General features: G+C 46.4%; 1 protein-coding gene across 4 annotated transcripts in view; it reads right to left on the bottom strand.

Moving 5' to 3' along the window:
• Positions 1-15,314, bottom strand: part of SMOX (spermine oxidase) — a 58,866-nt gene that overhangs the window by 25,594 nt on the left and 17,958 nt on the right. The window contains exon 1 of one of the 4 annotated variants that reach the window (XM_083458822.1): positions 15,105-15,260. The exons of the other annotated variants lie outside the window; for them this stretch is intronic. The gene's annotated coding sequence lies outside the window, so the exon portion shown is untranslated. Of the gene's footprint in view, positions 1-15,104; positions 15,261-15,314 lie in introns of those variants that run through there. 4 annotated transcript variants of the gene reach the window in all.

Genomic DNA, 15,314 nt, shown 5'->3' with positions numbered 1-15,314 from the left:
ACACCCACCCACCAGAGCCAAAGGCAGCTCATGAGACATGTGCCCTTCTCTTCCAGGGTTTCAAGCTGGCAGCAAATGCAGACAATTTATCACTACCCATGAACAGCCCATCACCCACTAAACCCCCTGCTGTGATGATGCCGGCTTGAAATCCCCCCTCCCCTCCCCCCCCCCAAAAAAAACCAGAGAGAAAGTTGGCAGGCCATAAATACAGAGAAGATGTCCATACCCCACCCCACCCCATTCTCTGATCCAGACAGGGAAGAGTCCGTGGGTTAGACACAACCCTTTCCTCGTTCGCTGTGCAAATCCGCAGGAAAGACAATTGAGGACGCAGTGCCAAAAAAAGGTCTGAACTTCTAAAACAAGTTAAGTGGCATGTAAGCTAAGTTGATGATAGGGCCTTGGAGCCAGGAGCATTTCAAGTTCAAATTACACAGTGTGCCACGCTTATGAGTGCATAAAGAGCCACACAGTAGCAGAGAATTCTGAGCTGAAACCTGGAATAGCATGCCCATCTAAAATCCCACCCAGCTGTTGGTTATCTGAGGTGCTGCAAAGATACAAGAGTACTGTGTCCAGTTCTGGGCACCACAATTCAAGAAGGACACTGACAAACTGGAACGTGTCCAGAGGAGGGCAACCAAAATGGTCAAAGGCCTGGAAACGATGCCTTATGAGGAACGGCTAAGGGAGCTGGGCATGTTTAGCCTGGAGAAGAGGAGGTTAAGGGGTGATATGATAGCCATGTTCAAATATATAAAAGGATGTCACATAGAGGAAGGAGAAAGGTTGTTTTCTGCTGCTCCAGAGAAGCGGACACGGAGCAATGGATCCAAACTACAAGAAAGAAGATTCCACCTAAACATTAGGAAGAACTTCCTGACAGTAAGAGCTGTTCGACAGTGGAATTTGCTGCCAAGGAGTGTGGTGGAGTCTCCTTCTTTCGAGGTCTTTAAGCAGAGGCTTGACAACCATATGTCAGGAGTGCTCTGATGGTGTTTCCTGCTTGGCAGGGGGTTGGACTCGATGGCCCTTGTGGTCTCTTCTAACTCTATGATTCTATGATTCTATGATTCTAAGATCCTCCTTGCATGACGAGTCCTGAGATGAAGGGGAATTGTTTTTGCTTTCTGGTCTTGGGCTACTGGTAGCCCAACTAGTTCTTGCAGATCCATGTAGCATTATTGCACACGCAGCGGCAGAGACTGCAACTCCGAATGGAGAAAACGCGTAAAAGGGCACAGCAATTTGCCTCCCAAGATTGCAGCAACTCAAGGGGCCAAGCTGTGAGAATGTCTGCGGTCAGCTTCTGTGGGGGAAGAGGAAGTTGTCGGTTTCACTGGGACAAAGATATCACAGGAGGAGTTGTGTCAGGGCAGGCTGAGGCCTGGGAAAAAGTTGCAGGCAATATGAAAAGATCCCAGAGACACGTCAGCTGAATAAAGGCTGCAGGGCTAGACGCTGGGAGTTGGACTAGATGACCCTCGGACTCTACAATTCTATGATTCTAAGTAACGTCTTACAGACATCCCATGTGGATGTTGAAAGTTGCTCGAGACAGGGAGCTTGTGGAAGACAGAAAATAAGAGCCAAAGAGTCTGTCTCCCAGGTGTGAGGTGCAAAGGCAAAAGCAGAGAGGTGTTAAGAAAATGTTTTCTTTCCCCTTCCTCTCTACCCTCTGCTGTTTTTTCATTGGCCCCCACCTGTTTGTACAAATTTTTCAAAAGCTACACAAATATAAAAAAGGAAACCAGACCACGGCTGGCAAACACATCACGCTTCTGAAATGCCATTTGTGCAATTTCCTGTATCAACCAAATGCGACAGATTTGGGTTGTTTTGAAAGGCGGCGTTTTCACAGCCTGCTTCATCTCACCCATCTTTAGCCAACAAAGCTGGAAAGTAATGGAATGAGGCGATCAATACAAGCATTGCGCCGAGAACATCAAGGGCCAATTCAATCAGTGAGACAAGCTCTGCTTGCCCAAGACATCCGTGAATGCCACAATGAGATGCTGACATCAAAAGAACCCTAAAAAGAAGTTGTTGCATAAGTACCGTCAGAAGCCAAAGGAAGAATTTGAAAGCTTGGACCAGCGAGCTCTTCCAATATCAGCATCACACTGCAGAAAGAACTATGGTGAGGCTTGGCTTCAAAACAAACTGAAGGCGTATCAGGTTGCGATAAAATGTAATATTGTTGTTTAAAGCGATAGCCGAGGACTCACATTTTGAGAGACATTTAAAATGTTTTCAGGATGTCCAGCACGTACAAGGTACACCCACACTGGGTATTTTCCACACAACTAGTTCTGCGGGTTAGCGTGAAACTGTAGAAAGGGGCTTTCAATAAATAATGGGTCTATAATGAACTAGGGTTTGCCGTTCAGAAGGTCGGCAGTTCAAATCCCCACAACAGGGTGAGCTCCCGTTGTTTGGCCCCAGCTCCTGCCAGTTTGAAAGCACGCAGTGCAAGTAGATAAATAGGTACCGCTCCGGCGGGAAGGTAAACGGTGTTTCTGTGCACTGCTCTGGTTTGCCAGAAGCGGCTTAGTCATGCTGGCCACATGCTGCACACCGGCTCCATCGGCCAATAAAGCGAGATGAGCGCCACAACCCCAGAGTCATCTGCGACTGGACCCAATGCTCAGGGGTCCCTTTACCTTTACCTTAATGAACTTGCAAATCAGCCACTCGTCTGGTTACCTGCAGCAAGTAGGAATCACCTCCAGGAAACCAAGTAGGGAACTTTCAGCAAACTGGAAGAAAGTTGGTTCTTTTTCTCCCCTCTCACCAGCTAGGCATTCCATGTGCCACAAATGACAAATATAATTAGGGAGGGGAGCTAGCAAGTTTTGTAGCCATTTCCCAACTTGCTAAAAGTTCCATTGTGGCCTGGAGAAATTCTATTCCACTATGATTAGATTAGCCGGGACTCAGAGACAATGCTATCAGCTCCATTACTAACAGATAGGCAGGAGCCCAGACCGAAGTGACTTCAAAGTCGCATCCGACTCTCAGTCATATCTGATGATTCCTATAAGGCCACCTGGAAACTTGAGAAGACCACCAGGAAAGGAAAAAGTGGAAGAAGTTGCCCTAATAGCCCCCAAGCATTTCCTGACAATCAACCCAAGGGTTTGGTGGGGAGAGGAGGTGTTTTCGAAGGAGGGGGTGCAGAGAAAGGCCAAGGGATGAAAATGCCTCCTTAAAAAGTCCAGTGTAGACATTACTGAGCAAAACAGTCTGATTCCGTATAAGGAAGCTTCCCATACAAATGTGTTCTATTTCATTTCCCAAAGTGGAAGTCAATTCTTGGGGAGCTTGGTGCTGATTTCCACGCTCATGCTGAAACTGCAGAACTGCAGAATTGACGTGGCTCCAGCACCAAAGCCGATTCAGGGTCCGTGCTTCTATTTTTGCCAGTTGTTGTTTTTTTTAGCTGACAGTGGCCTGTTGCCTGCTCCAAATCTTGCAGTTGGGAAGGGCTACAAAAGTGAAGCATGGCATTTTTGACCTGTAAAGGGGCGGGGGTGGGGGGTTGCCCTTCCAGCCAGCTCACACCACTTCTGTTCAGGTTTCATCCACCCAAATGCAGAAGACAAACATACAGAGCGAGCTCTACAAATATGACACACGCACATCCTGCTTAGGCAAGTTAGCCCAGGAGCAGCCCGGTCCACCCTGTCTGGCATTCTCTTTGGAGGAAAAAGGCTATTAGGAGTGATGAAATCTTGGCGCTTTATGCAGTTTGCAGAAGGCAAACAGTTCTGGATCTGGCCAGCGCCTGGGTAGATGACTGCCTTGGGAACCCCATATAACAGCCTGGAGTTCTGTGATGAAAGAAAGGCAGGGTGGGAATGTACTAAGCCATTATCAACTCACTGGACTTAAATGGCAGGTTGTCTCTTTAGGCAAACAGCACGCTGCCTGGAAGAGAACGCCGTGTGCTCTCACCAGTGGGCAAGAGAAACACAAAGAGACATGCAGGATCCTGCCCTGCCTCTCCAGGAACGACATATAAAACATTTTGTGCAATGTCCCTTTTCCCGGGTTAATCGGCATTCCACAAAGGAAGCCTGGGTGAATCCCGACACCTGCTGTTCTGAACTGCTGCAGGCTGCAACTCTTGTCGCACTGAACGTGTCAGCCAGAATTGTTCTATGCAGGGTTTTATTAGTTTTCAAAACTTTACTGCAAAGTTAAAATAATAGTAAGAGAAATATGAAATGAAATAAAGGGAAGGGGGGGACACACAAGCTTCACAGCTGTTACCTCATAAAAACAAAGTCATTCTCAAGAGACTACACAATGAATTAGATGTTACAACAAAAACTGGCCTGATACAGAGAGAGCGCAGAAGAAGTGTTGTGAATGCCATATAAAGCCGTTTTTCATCACTTGCCATTCCTGATTGGCCTGTTATATAAGTAACAAATGGCTGCAAAACCCTATGGATTTTGCACCCCGAGATACCCTTAGTTTATGAGTCAATTTCTCAGAAATAAAAACAAACGCTACCACGTTGAACCAAATGAGAAAAGCCCAATGACTTGTCCCAGCCCTGTGATATGGTCAAACGAGCAGCTAGCAAAACAATGAGTGGTTTACATGTTAAGTCTGTCTTTGATGCATCCAAAACTGTCACAGTTTGGGTTCTAAAGGGCTACTGTTTCAGAAATTTCCTTTAGCACCTCTTCCCAAAATTTGCACACCTGTTTGCAAGACCATGACCATATAGCTGCATTTTTAAGGTGCAAGTTTACTCTCAAATGCTTCATAGTAGCCACCTTTGTGACAACCTTGTAATGTAAGTAACTAATACTAAGGATGAGCGATACTGACCTACCCCTGGGTACCAAACGAATTCATGGCAAGGAACCTCGGGCGGCTTAGATCCTGTCTAAAATATACATACTGAGTCAGGGACAGGTGCATATTAAAATAAGAGAATCAAAGAATCCTTTGTATGCAGTATGGTGCATCATTTTAAGGGGCGAAGCTTAATTTTTGCATATTTCTTAAATGAAGGGCCTTAAAAATATGTTTTTGGGTGCAAGGAATTAAAATCTGCTGTTATTTTTTTGTAAGTCTATCTTAGCTTAGTAAGTCTATCTTTGATGAAGAAGCACATAAACTGCTTTCAGAAAACCAAACAGTTTTAATGTTACCTTCAGAAAATGTCATGTAATGATTAATTGATTGCTTGGTTGGTTGATAAACAAACACACATACATACATAACTGCAAATACTTTGCAATCATACTTAATGATTTCTATGCAATTTTACACACATCACACTTGCCAAGCAAAACTAAACTATATTAATCTAACTGAAATATCTTTTGAACTCCCCAAGTCCTGTTACAACTTTTTAGCGCCCCACATTAGGGGAAATTTGAAAGTTGGAAAAGTCAACATTTCAGAATGTGAGGAATGCTGAGGAAGAGAAGATGCTAGCAGGGTGGCCATCGGGAACCACAAAGCTTCTGTGAACTGAAATTGTTTTGCGTTGTAGATCTGATGCTTTTGACTTTCAACGCTGGCTGTTTAAGAGGGACAAGCAGTCCATTGCGGAGGATGCAACTGCACCGACACAACCCACAAGGACAAGTTTTCCAGATGCTTTCAGGCAGGGGCGGGGAAAACCGTTCAGCCCGAGAGCTGCATTCCCTTCTCAACAACCTTCTGCAGGACATGGGATCATGCAAGCCACTGGCAGGAGCAGAGCAAACAATCCAGAACAAATTCAAGCTTCAAGGAAAACATTTCAGATCCTTCTCTATGTGACAATTTGTTTTCCCCATAGTGACCTACATACTCAATTGATAGAGCTACCCCATAGCAGAATTACTCTAAGAAAGCAGGGTGGTGTAGTGGTTAAGAGTGCCGGACCAGGACCTGGGAGATCAGGGTTCGAATCCCCACCCCGTCAGAATGCTCACTGGGTGACCTTGGGCCAGTCACGGCCTCTGAAGCTACTTCGCAGGGTCGTTGTAGGGATTAACTGAGGAGGGGGGTGAGCCACTGTTCCCTGGGGCAAAGGGTGAGATATGAATGCAATAAATAAGCTCTTCTGCTTACCTGCTTAAGAAGGATGGGTGGGCCAGCCAGATGGAGATGCCAGTTGCCAGCTTGGCATCCAGGTATCTCCACGTGGTCACAATTGGACCAGTGCCAGTTGCAAAACGCGCCTGGCGTCTGGGAAATTTCTAGCACTGATAAGAGCTACATGTGGAAGTCCCACCGCTGAGACAGTAAGCAACTTCATTGAGCCGCCTCAAAGGCCTAAGTGGTGGAAATGGCAGGATGTAAAACTGTTTAATAAACACATCCCGACGAGGAAATGTCTTTACGAATGATTTTTTGAGGCAGACCAGCACGATCACAGGAAAAGTGAATCGGGCATGAAATAAGTAACAGCTGGGATGAAATATTATGTTACAGCTGATGTGCCAGTTAATTTTTTTAATGTTTTCATTTATTGACAATGTTTTAAAGCCACCTTTCATCAATACATGGTATCAGGGTGGAATGCAATCATAAAATTCTAAAACCAAAAACACAGGCAATATAAACACAGATAAAAAAGAGCCGGTAAAAAATAACAGGCTGTTTATATAAATATCAGGAGCTTTATCTGCTTATCTGTTTTCCTGCTGTTTTAATTGATGTTTGAATGTTTCCCAGCCTGGAACATTCAGACACAGGATGTTGAAATTCAGACTGTAAGCTTGTCAGGGCAGGGCTCTATTTGTCTTGTCTGCGGTAAAGCACCCTGTACTGTCTTGACTCCCACCCAATACAGAATAATAAGCTCATCAGCCAGGGATGGCGTCAGCTTCTAGGAAGCCTTTGCGCATCTCTGCCCGAGAGGGCCCCATAAGCAGTCCAGATGTGGCAGAGCCTAGAGGCACATGCAAACTTAAGAGAGTGCCCCCAGTGTTCTCTCGAAGAACACAAAGAGGATTTGGAGATGCACCTCACATGTGGGGCTTAGCCAGACTGGGCCTAGAGTCAAGCGAGAACCAAGAACGCAAGAATCAAGAATGCTCTTGGGGAGTGGGCCCCTTAACTGCTGGGGGAGGTCCTGACAGATACCCAACTCTGCCAACCTCTGGCACCGACGCCACACAGGCAGCTTCTCCCACCAGCACTCACTACTTGAAAGGAGCAAGGGAGAGAGGAAATGAATAATTTCTGGGCTGAAGAACTATTAATATAAATGCTGATCAAAGCCTTGCAGATTCCCACCACTGCTCTCCACCTAGTTTCACTGGTGCCATGCCCCTGGGGCAAAACGAACTTGTTCCTAGCCAAATCACCACAAGGCCACTTTCAATTCCAGCGCGCGCACACACACACACACAAAACCCCAGCGAAGTTGTTGACAAGCAGAAGTTTATTTAACAAGCCACCAAGCGCGTTGGCATATGGTCTGAACACTTCCGACTACGAGGGTGGAATTGATTGCTACCATATGGGCAGAGCATATTACCTGCCAAGGGGCACTTCCAAAAACACTACTCAGAGCAGGCAGAAGCCTCCAAACACTCAAATTAAGGCATGTTCAGCCAGGTAAAGAGGCATGAATCATGTCCTTGGAGAACTCAAATAACCCCCCGCCTCCCGTCTACAAGGGCCCTCAGATCTCAGAAAACGACGGTATGTAAGTGGCCCAAGTTAGAGTAACCTCCGGCAAAGCAGCACATATGAGGGCCAACAACTGGGTTCAGGGCCTGGTCACTTAGCAGCAAAAGTGGAGCTCATTATCCAGTCCAGCTGGGGATTAGGAAGATGAGAGAAAGAGGCAGGAGCTGCAGTCAAAATCCAAAAGAAAAAGGGGGCCATAGTAAGAAAAGGAAACAGAACTGGAGAGATCAGCTCAGGCAAAAGCGGAGGAGCAGACACGGCTTGTCTCCACTGTCTGTCCTACTCAGAGTAGACCCACTGAAAATAATGGGCACAGTGAACTTCGGTCCATTAATTTAAACGGGTCTACTCCGAGAATAGTTTAGTTGGATACAGCTCTCTATGTGCAATCTCTTCAGCAAGAGGGGAAGGATGCTGCAGCAGTGGGTCTCCTGCACTGGCAGGGAGCCAAACTAGGGGGCGCTCTCTTTGAGTTCCTTTATCCAACTCTATGGTAACATGGGTGAAACACGTCATATTTGGAAGTCTAGGGAAATGTGTAAAAAGTGCTGGGCTGGGTTCAGCTAAGTTGCTGAGCTAATGGAAGAGTGTAACTAAGTCTGGCTAGTGCAATAGGGCTTTCTCCCCTGTTCTTTATCCCCTGCGACCCTTGCATCCTCCCCAAATCTGCTTAGGTGGGGAGATGCCCTGGAAGAGGGCACAGTGGGGAGGAGACGGGAGATGACTTGGTCTGATAAGCAGAAATGCTCACACTGATAGAACAATCGCTTTAGCACAACACTGACTTCCACCCATCAACTCCATGGATCAGCAACTGGTGAGTCGGGACCTAATGAAAGGCTGATGCCATCACCGTTCTCCTTTGTTTAAGTCATTTCAAAGAGAAGGATAAAGACAGGAGTGAGCAGAAGAGGGGGGGGTGAAATGCACAGAGGGAGAAGGAGGCCAAAATGAGAGGATGACTTATTCTACAGGAGGGGTAGCCAGTGTAGTCCTCCCCAGTTGTTTCGGATTTCAACTCCTAGCATCCCAGATGATTGGCCATGTTGAGTGGGACTGATGGGAGCTTTCGGAGGACATTGCATTGGCTACCCCTGTTCTACACACCGGGTCGTCTGAGGTCTGAAAACACTCACTAGTCTAGAATGCATTATTAGAAGAAGTCGTGTTTCAAAGGAAGGAACACTGGAGCAAATTGGCTCTCAATGAATGTGGTGGCCATTTCTTTGGCATCTTACTGGCCAACCATTCTGACCTGCCTTGTTTTGAGCAGCAAAATGTAGAAACACTGACCTAAAAGAGAATGGGCGGCTTTCCCCGGGGTCAACTTCCTTATTATTTCTTAAAAGGGAAGGGAAATTTGCACATGAACGAAGTCTTTCCAGTTGGACATTTTGCTCTCTCTTTTTTAAAGACTCAGGAGGAAGCAAAGTCTGCCAGTCTATAAAAGGACTTTTCGTCGTCCTTCACAACCTTCTCTAGGAAAATGAAAGGTTACCCGCAAAGGGACCGCAGGGCTGTGACGGGACACTCTTTCCTTTGCCAGCGTCACCCCGGGGAGAAAGGAGAGGGAGTCAAAGACCGGCCTTTTCCACAGGATGGTTTTGGGACGGGCTGGCAGCAATTCTCAAGTGAAGTGCCTTTTTTAAAAAAAACAGCAGCATCCCAAACTGCTTAGCTCAGCAATGCTGAATTGTGCTGCTTGTTTGCGCAGTCATTTAAATTTTAAAATGTTGCTGCTCAACATTGTGACTCAGCTGAAAATAAAAGGCAGGGACAAATGTGAAATCAGCTGGGTGTGAGGAAGAAGCGAGGCGGGTGGAGTTCACAAGATGCTCAGGGTCTGGAAACCAGCGAGAGGAAACGGCAGGTGCCAATACACACACAGCAGTCGCACGGAACACTTTCTTCAGAACTGCTGGAGATCACGTTTTCCCAGCGCTCTAATCACAATATTTACCCGGAATGTGCCATTCCTTTTCCCAGGCCAGTCAGCGCATCCATCGCTATTCAGGAGAGTGTGCAGAGCCCAAGGTCTCCCAGGCATGTATTCCAAGAGTGCTAAGAACATTAGAAGAGTCCTGCTGGGTTGCAGCAAAGTTCCATCAAATCCAGATTTGTATTTGCAACCGAAGCTGGGCAGATGCCACCTAGAAGCTCTACCCTGTTACTGGCTCCCAACCTTGTCAACAATTTAAGAAGGAAGTTGACAAGCTGGAACATGTGCAGAGGAGGGCAACCAAGATGGTCAAGGGGCTGGAAACCAAGCCTTATGAGGAATGGTTGAAGGAGTTGGGTATGTTTAGCATGGAAAAGATGAGACTGAGAGGAGATATGAGAGCCATCTTCAAATATCTCAAGGGCTGTCATATAGAAGATGGAACAAAGCTTGTTTTCTCCTGCTCTGGAGGGTAGGACCTGAACCAACGGCTTCAAGTTGACACCAAACTGGGAGGGGTGGCTAACACCCCAGAGGACAGGATCACACTTCAAAACGAAATTGACAGATTAGAGAACTGGGACAAAACAAACAAGATGAATTTTAACAGGGAGAAATGTAAAGTATTGCACTTGGGCAAAAAAAATGAGAGGCACAAATACAAGATGGGTGACACCTGGCTTGAGAGCAGTACATGTGAAAAGGATCTAGGAGTCTTGGTTGACCACAAACTTGACATGAGCCAACAGTGTGACGTGGCAGCTAAAAAAGCCAATGCAATTCTGGGCTGCATCAATAGGAGTATAGCATCTAGATCAAGGGAAGTAATAGTGCCACTGTATTCTGCTATGGTCAGACCTCACCTGGAGTACTGTGTCCAGTTCTGGGCACCACAATTCAAGAAGGACACTGACAAACTGGAACGTGTCCAGAGGAGGGCAACCAAAATGGTCAAAGGCCTGGAAACGATGCCTTATGAGGAACGGCTAAGGGAGCTGGGCATGTTTAGCCTGGAGAAGAGGAGGTTAAGGGGTGATATGATAGCCATGTTCAAATATATAAAAGGATGTCACACAGAGGAGGGAGAAAGGTTGTTTTCTGCTGCTCCAGAGAAGCGGACACGGAGCAATGGATCCAAACTACAAGAAAGAAGATTCCACCTAAACATTAGGAAGAACTTCCTGACAGTAAGAGCTGTTCGACAGTGGAATTTGCTGCCCAGGAGTGTGGTGGAGTCTCCTTCTTTGGAGGTCTTTAAGCAGAGGCTTGACAACAATATGTCAGGAGTGCTCTGATGGTGTTTCCTGCTTGGCAGGGGGTTGGACTCGATGGCCCTTGTGGTCTCTTCCAACTCTAGGATTCTATGATTCTAAGTTACAAGACAGGAGATTCTGACTCAACATCAGGAAGAACTTTCTGACAGTAAGAGCTGCTCAACAGTGGAACAGACTCCCTCGGAAGGTTGTGGCCTCCCATTCCTTGGAGGTTTTTAAGCAGAGGTTGGGTGGCCATCTATCACTGGTGATCTAGTTGAGATTCCCGCATTCTATGATTCTGTATAGCACTTAGGGCAATAGCTCTCAACGGGTGTGGTGCACCACACTGGTGTGGCAGGAGAGGATGGCAAGTGCGGGGGTGGGGGGAGATCCAAGGACAATCTACAGAACATTTAAACATTTCAGTATGAGGTCCAGCACTGAGGTCCAGCACCGAGGGCCTTCTGGCAGTTCCCTCACTGCGAGGTTACAGGGAATCATGCAGAGGGCCTTCTCGGTGGTGGCACCCGCCCTGTAGAACGCCCTCCCACCAGATGTCAAAGAGAACAACAACTACCAGACTTTTAGAAGACATCTGAAGGCAGCCCTGTTTAGGGAAGCTTTTAATGTTTGACGCATTACTGTATTTTAATATTTTGTTGGAAGCCGCCCAGAGTGGCTGGGGAATATTATTATTGTTATTGTTATTATAGTATAGCATAGCATAGTATAAAAAATATAATGAGAGAATATGGAAAGGTATTTTTTTCAAAATGAGAGAAAGAGCAGCAAATGATACTGAGGACAGTCCTAGTTGTGTTTTCCAGTGTATTTCTTATCAATTAAGAAATCAGTGTGGCACAGGCAATTTTTCATTCTGAAAGTGCAGCCCAGAGAAAAAAAGTTTGAGAACCACTGACTTAGCAGTATACCGCCTCTTGAGCACTGAATTTACATGAGTGACAACTGTTAATAGACTTATCCTCCGTGATTTATCCCAACCTTTTCCCCAAAGCCATCTTAGCTGGCGGCCGATCCTGATACCTTGCAGCAGAAAAATCCCAGAAGTTAAATCCCAGAAGTTAAGTTCTTTCTTGGGAGCTTACGATAAGCAATCGTTCACCATTTTATGATCACTTTAAGTTTCGTTGCCAGATATTTTGTAAAAAAAAAATTGCATTTTTCTTTTTTGATTATTTTAGAAGCAGAGATCTCTCCCAGTGTATTGCTCCAGCGGGCAATGTCGCCCCAACTCAGCACAAGCAAATGCCTGACCGTTTCATGCGACTTTTTCCTTCCCTTTACATTTATTTTTCAAGATGTTTGCATCCCTACTCAGGTGCTGGAGCACTCTCACCCTGATTTTTCCTTTTTTAAAGAGATGGCGTGCAGAAAAATATGAGTAGAGCTCTCTGCTGCCGAGCCACAACACACAACCACCCATCATTTGGCAATGGGCTGTGGATACTACTCTCCCAGCACTGAATCACACCCAGGTTCACATATAGAACAGAGGAAAAGATCCAGGAATTTTATATCACCTGTTCCAAGGCAAATTTAAAGACAGACGCCACCAAACACCATGCAGATGAACAGGCTTCTCAGCTGCTGCGTGGCAGCCTTGAAAGATCAAGAGGAAACAAGTGCAGCCTCAAACGAAATTAAACCATTACACCAATCCAATCTTCAAAGCCACCTTTGAACTGAGATCCAGATGCTTTCTGTGCTATGAAAGGAGAGGATTTGCAGGAAGGGAGAAGTGTAAGCCTCATGTGGACTCAGATACTCAGCTGTGCCGCTGGGATGTTTTGCAGGTGGCCAAATTGAGCAGCAGGGATTGTGAAAGAGTTAAGAGCAGCACTGCATTGTGGTTTGGATGTGGGTGGGCAGCAGATCAGTGGTGGAGCACATGCGGCGTATGTGAAGAAGGCCCCAGTTTCAATCCCTGGCCTCTCCAGTTCAAGAGGACCACAGTAGCAGACCTCTGGAGACCCTGGAAAGCCACTGCCAGGCACAACCCAGCAAACTTTCCAGACCCGTTCCCCTCCAGATTTTCTGCACTACAACTCCCAGCAAGCCTCAGGGAGCAACACTGCTGGCTGGGAATATTGGGAGTTGTGGTCCAATGCACCAGGTTGGGGAAGGCTAGGTAGACAATACTGGGCCAGATGGACCAGCAATCAGGCCCCATCTGCACTATACATTTAAAGCAGCATCATACCACATTAAACAGTCATGAGTTCCCCCAAAGAATCCTGGGAACTGGAATCTGTTGAGGGTTATTAGGAGACCCCTGTTCTGCTCAGAGAGCTACAATTCCCAGAGCAGTTTAACGATCAACCCCTCTTCCAAGGGAACTCATGTTCACGTAGTGTGCATGAGATGGGCTGCAACAGGAACTATGGGCAGCACAAACATTACTGCAGGGTTCGGCAAGCAACTGGTTCAGTTTCCTCCCTCTTGGGTACAACAGGGCAGGACAGGTGCAGTTATACAGCACCTAGCACTGCCCCGAACCAATTCTCAAGTAATAAAAGCCTAGATCGAAAGGTAAACGTTATGACATCCGATCACCATGATGTAACATTGTGGATTTTGCCTTGGAGCAATGCTTCATCACAGCATTACTGTATTTTTTGCTCTGTAAGACTCACTTTTCCCCTCCTAAAAAGTAAGGGGAAATGTGTGTGCGTCTTATGGAGAGAATGCAGGCTGCGCAGCTATCCCAGAAGCCAGAACAGCAAGAGGGGTTGCTGCTTTCACTGCGCAGCGATCCCTCTTGCTGTTCTGGCTTCTGAGATTCAGAATATTTTTTTTCTTGTTTTCCTCCTCCAAAAACTAGGTGCGTCTTGTGGTCTAGTGCGTCTTATAGAGCGAAAAATACGGTAGCAGATGAATGTTAAGGGCCAGGACAAGAGGTCTCCATTTCTCAATACAAAGACCTTTATAGAATATTCTGAATAAGGCTCACCTTTCCCCAACTCCAAGCTGGAGACAATAGAACCTAGTAGGTATGTACAAAAAAGAAACTGCAGTTTAGAGACTCGAGGCAAGTGGAGAGGGGTGGGTTCTGGAAAGGACTCGTGGGGGAAGTCCCTCAGTAGGGATTCTGAAGCGCAGCAGTGAACCTGCTGTAGGGAGTGATTAAACTACCTCGCCCACCTATGCTCAGCTTGTATTTTTGTTGTTAAAAACGCAACTATTACGGAAGCACCTTAGAGCTCCAGTCGGGATAGCTCAGTCAGCAGAGCATAATCTCAGGGTCATGGATTTGAGCCTCACCTTGGGCAAAATATTCCTCCATCGCAGGGGTTTGGACTAGATGGTCCTCGGACCCAACTCTGCAATTCTATTATTCCATTATCTCTCCCTCCGGAAGAAACTAAACTAGCTTAAGCACTGTGTCCCTAAAATGTCACGCTCTCTGTGGAAGACTAGTGTGTGTAACAGTGCCTTGGCATTGTTGTTGTTGTTAATTGCTTTTTTGCTCAGAACAACTTACCAAAAAAAAAAAAAGGATGCACACATGCCAAAATTTCCTACAATCGCAGGTAAGCCTTAGATGTGTTATTACAATGCAACTCTTAAGCTCCCAGACTCACTGGTCACAATCCCTGAACCAAGCCAGGTTCTCTTAACGTTCCTGACTAGGTCTCTAAAACACAAAGTGCTGTGGTTTTGTGTGTGTGAATCACTGCAGAGAAAACCCTAAAGAAGTACTTACACATCCATTTGAAGCTTTCGGTGAACTCCTCCAGACTGCAGCAATCAAGTTGAAACCAGATTTAACCATGCTTACAGCAGACCCACCGAGATCAAGGGGATTTAAGTCAGGGATGACTATGCTCAGTCCCACGGATTTCAACACGCCAACTCATGTGACTAAACCTGGGTATAGCCCATTGTTTCCAAAGTCTCGGGCTTTTTCTACAAGTATAGCTGAGCGTGAGAAAACAAAGGCGCTTCCAAGAGAACGTATAGCAGAAAGTGACAAGGGCCTATCCATTAATTGCAACGCTACAAGAAATTACGAAGTTGCAATATGCGGCAGGGCAGGGCGGTCATGCACCAACCTGCAACTTTCCCCCACATCCCAAGTTCTGCAGGGATATGTAGCTCAGAGGTTCCACTCTGACTCTCCTTCCAAGTCACCTTTTCGATGTACGCCCTAAATAAAAGCATGCATAGGGGAAGTCGGACCAAGAAGCAGCCCACAGGTATCCATCTACTTAAGGGGCATAGCCCTACCTTACCTTACAAAGATGTTCTGAAGAGAAGCGAGAGAAACAGCATCACCCTGCACATTGCACTTCTAATGGGAAACGTTTTGGCAAACTTTGCTGCGCTGCCGAAAGCCAAGCAGTTGCTGTTTTCCGTTCCCCGGAAAAATGCTCTCTTGCTTTGAAGACAACCTGGCTTGTCTTCCGACGCAGCCGCTTCTTATGCCCTCAGAAACAGCTCCT

This window comes from Podarcis liolepis (genome assembly GCF_965112155.1).
Source record: "Podarcis liolepis genome assembly, chromosome: 9".
NCBI lineage: Eukaryota > Metazoa > Chordata > Lepidosauria > Squamata > Lacertidae > Podarcis > Podarcis liolepis.
Note: the sequence above shows the minus strand (reverse complement) of the source record. Positions and strands in the feature narration are given on the sequence as shown.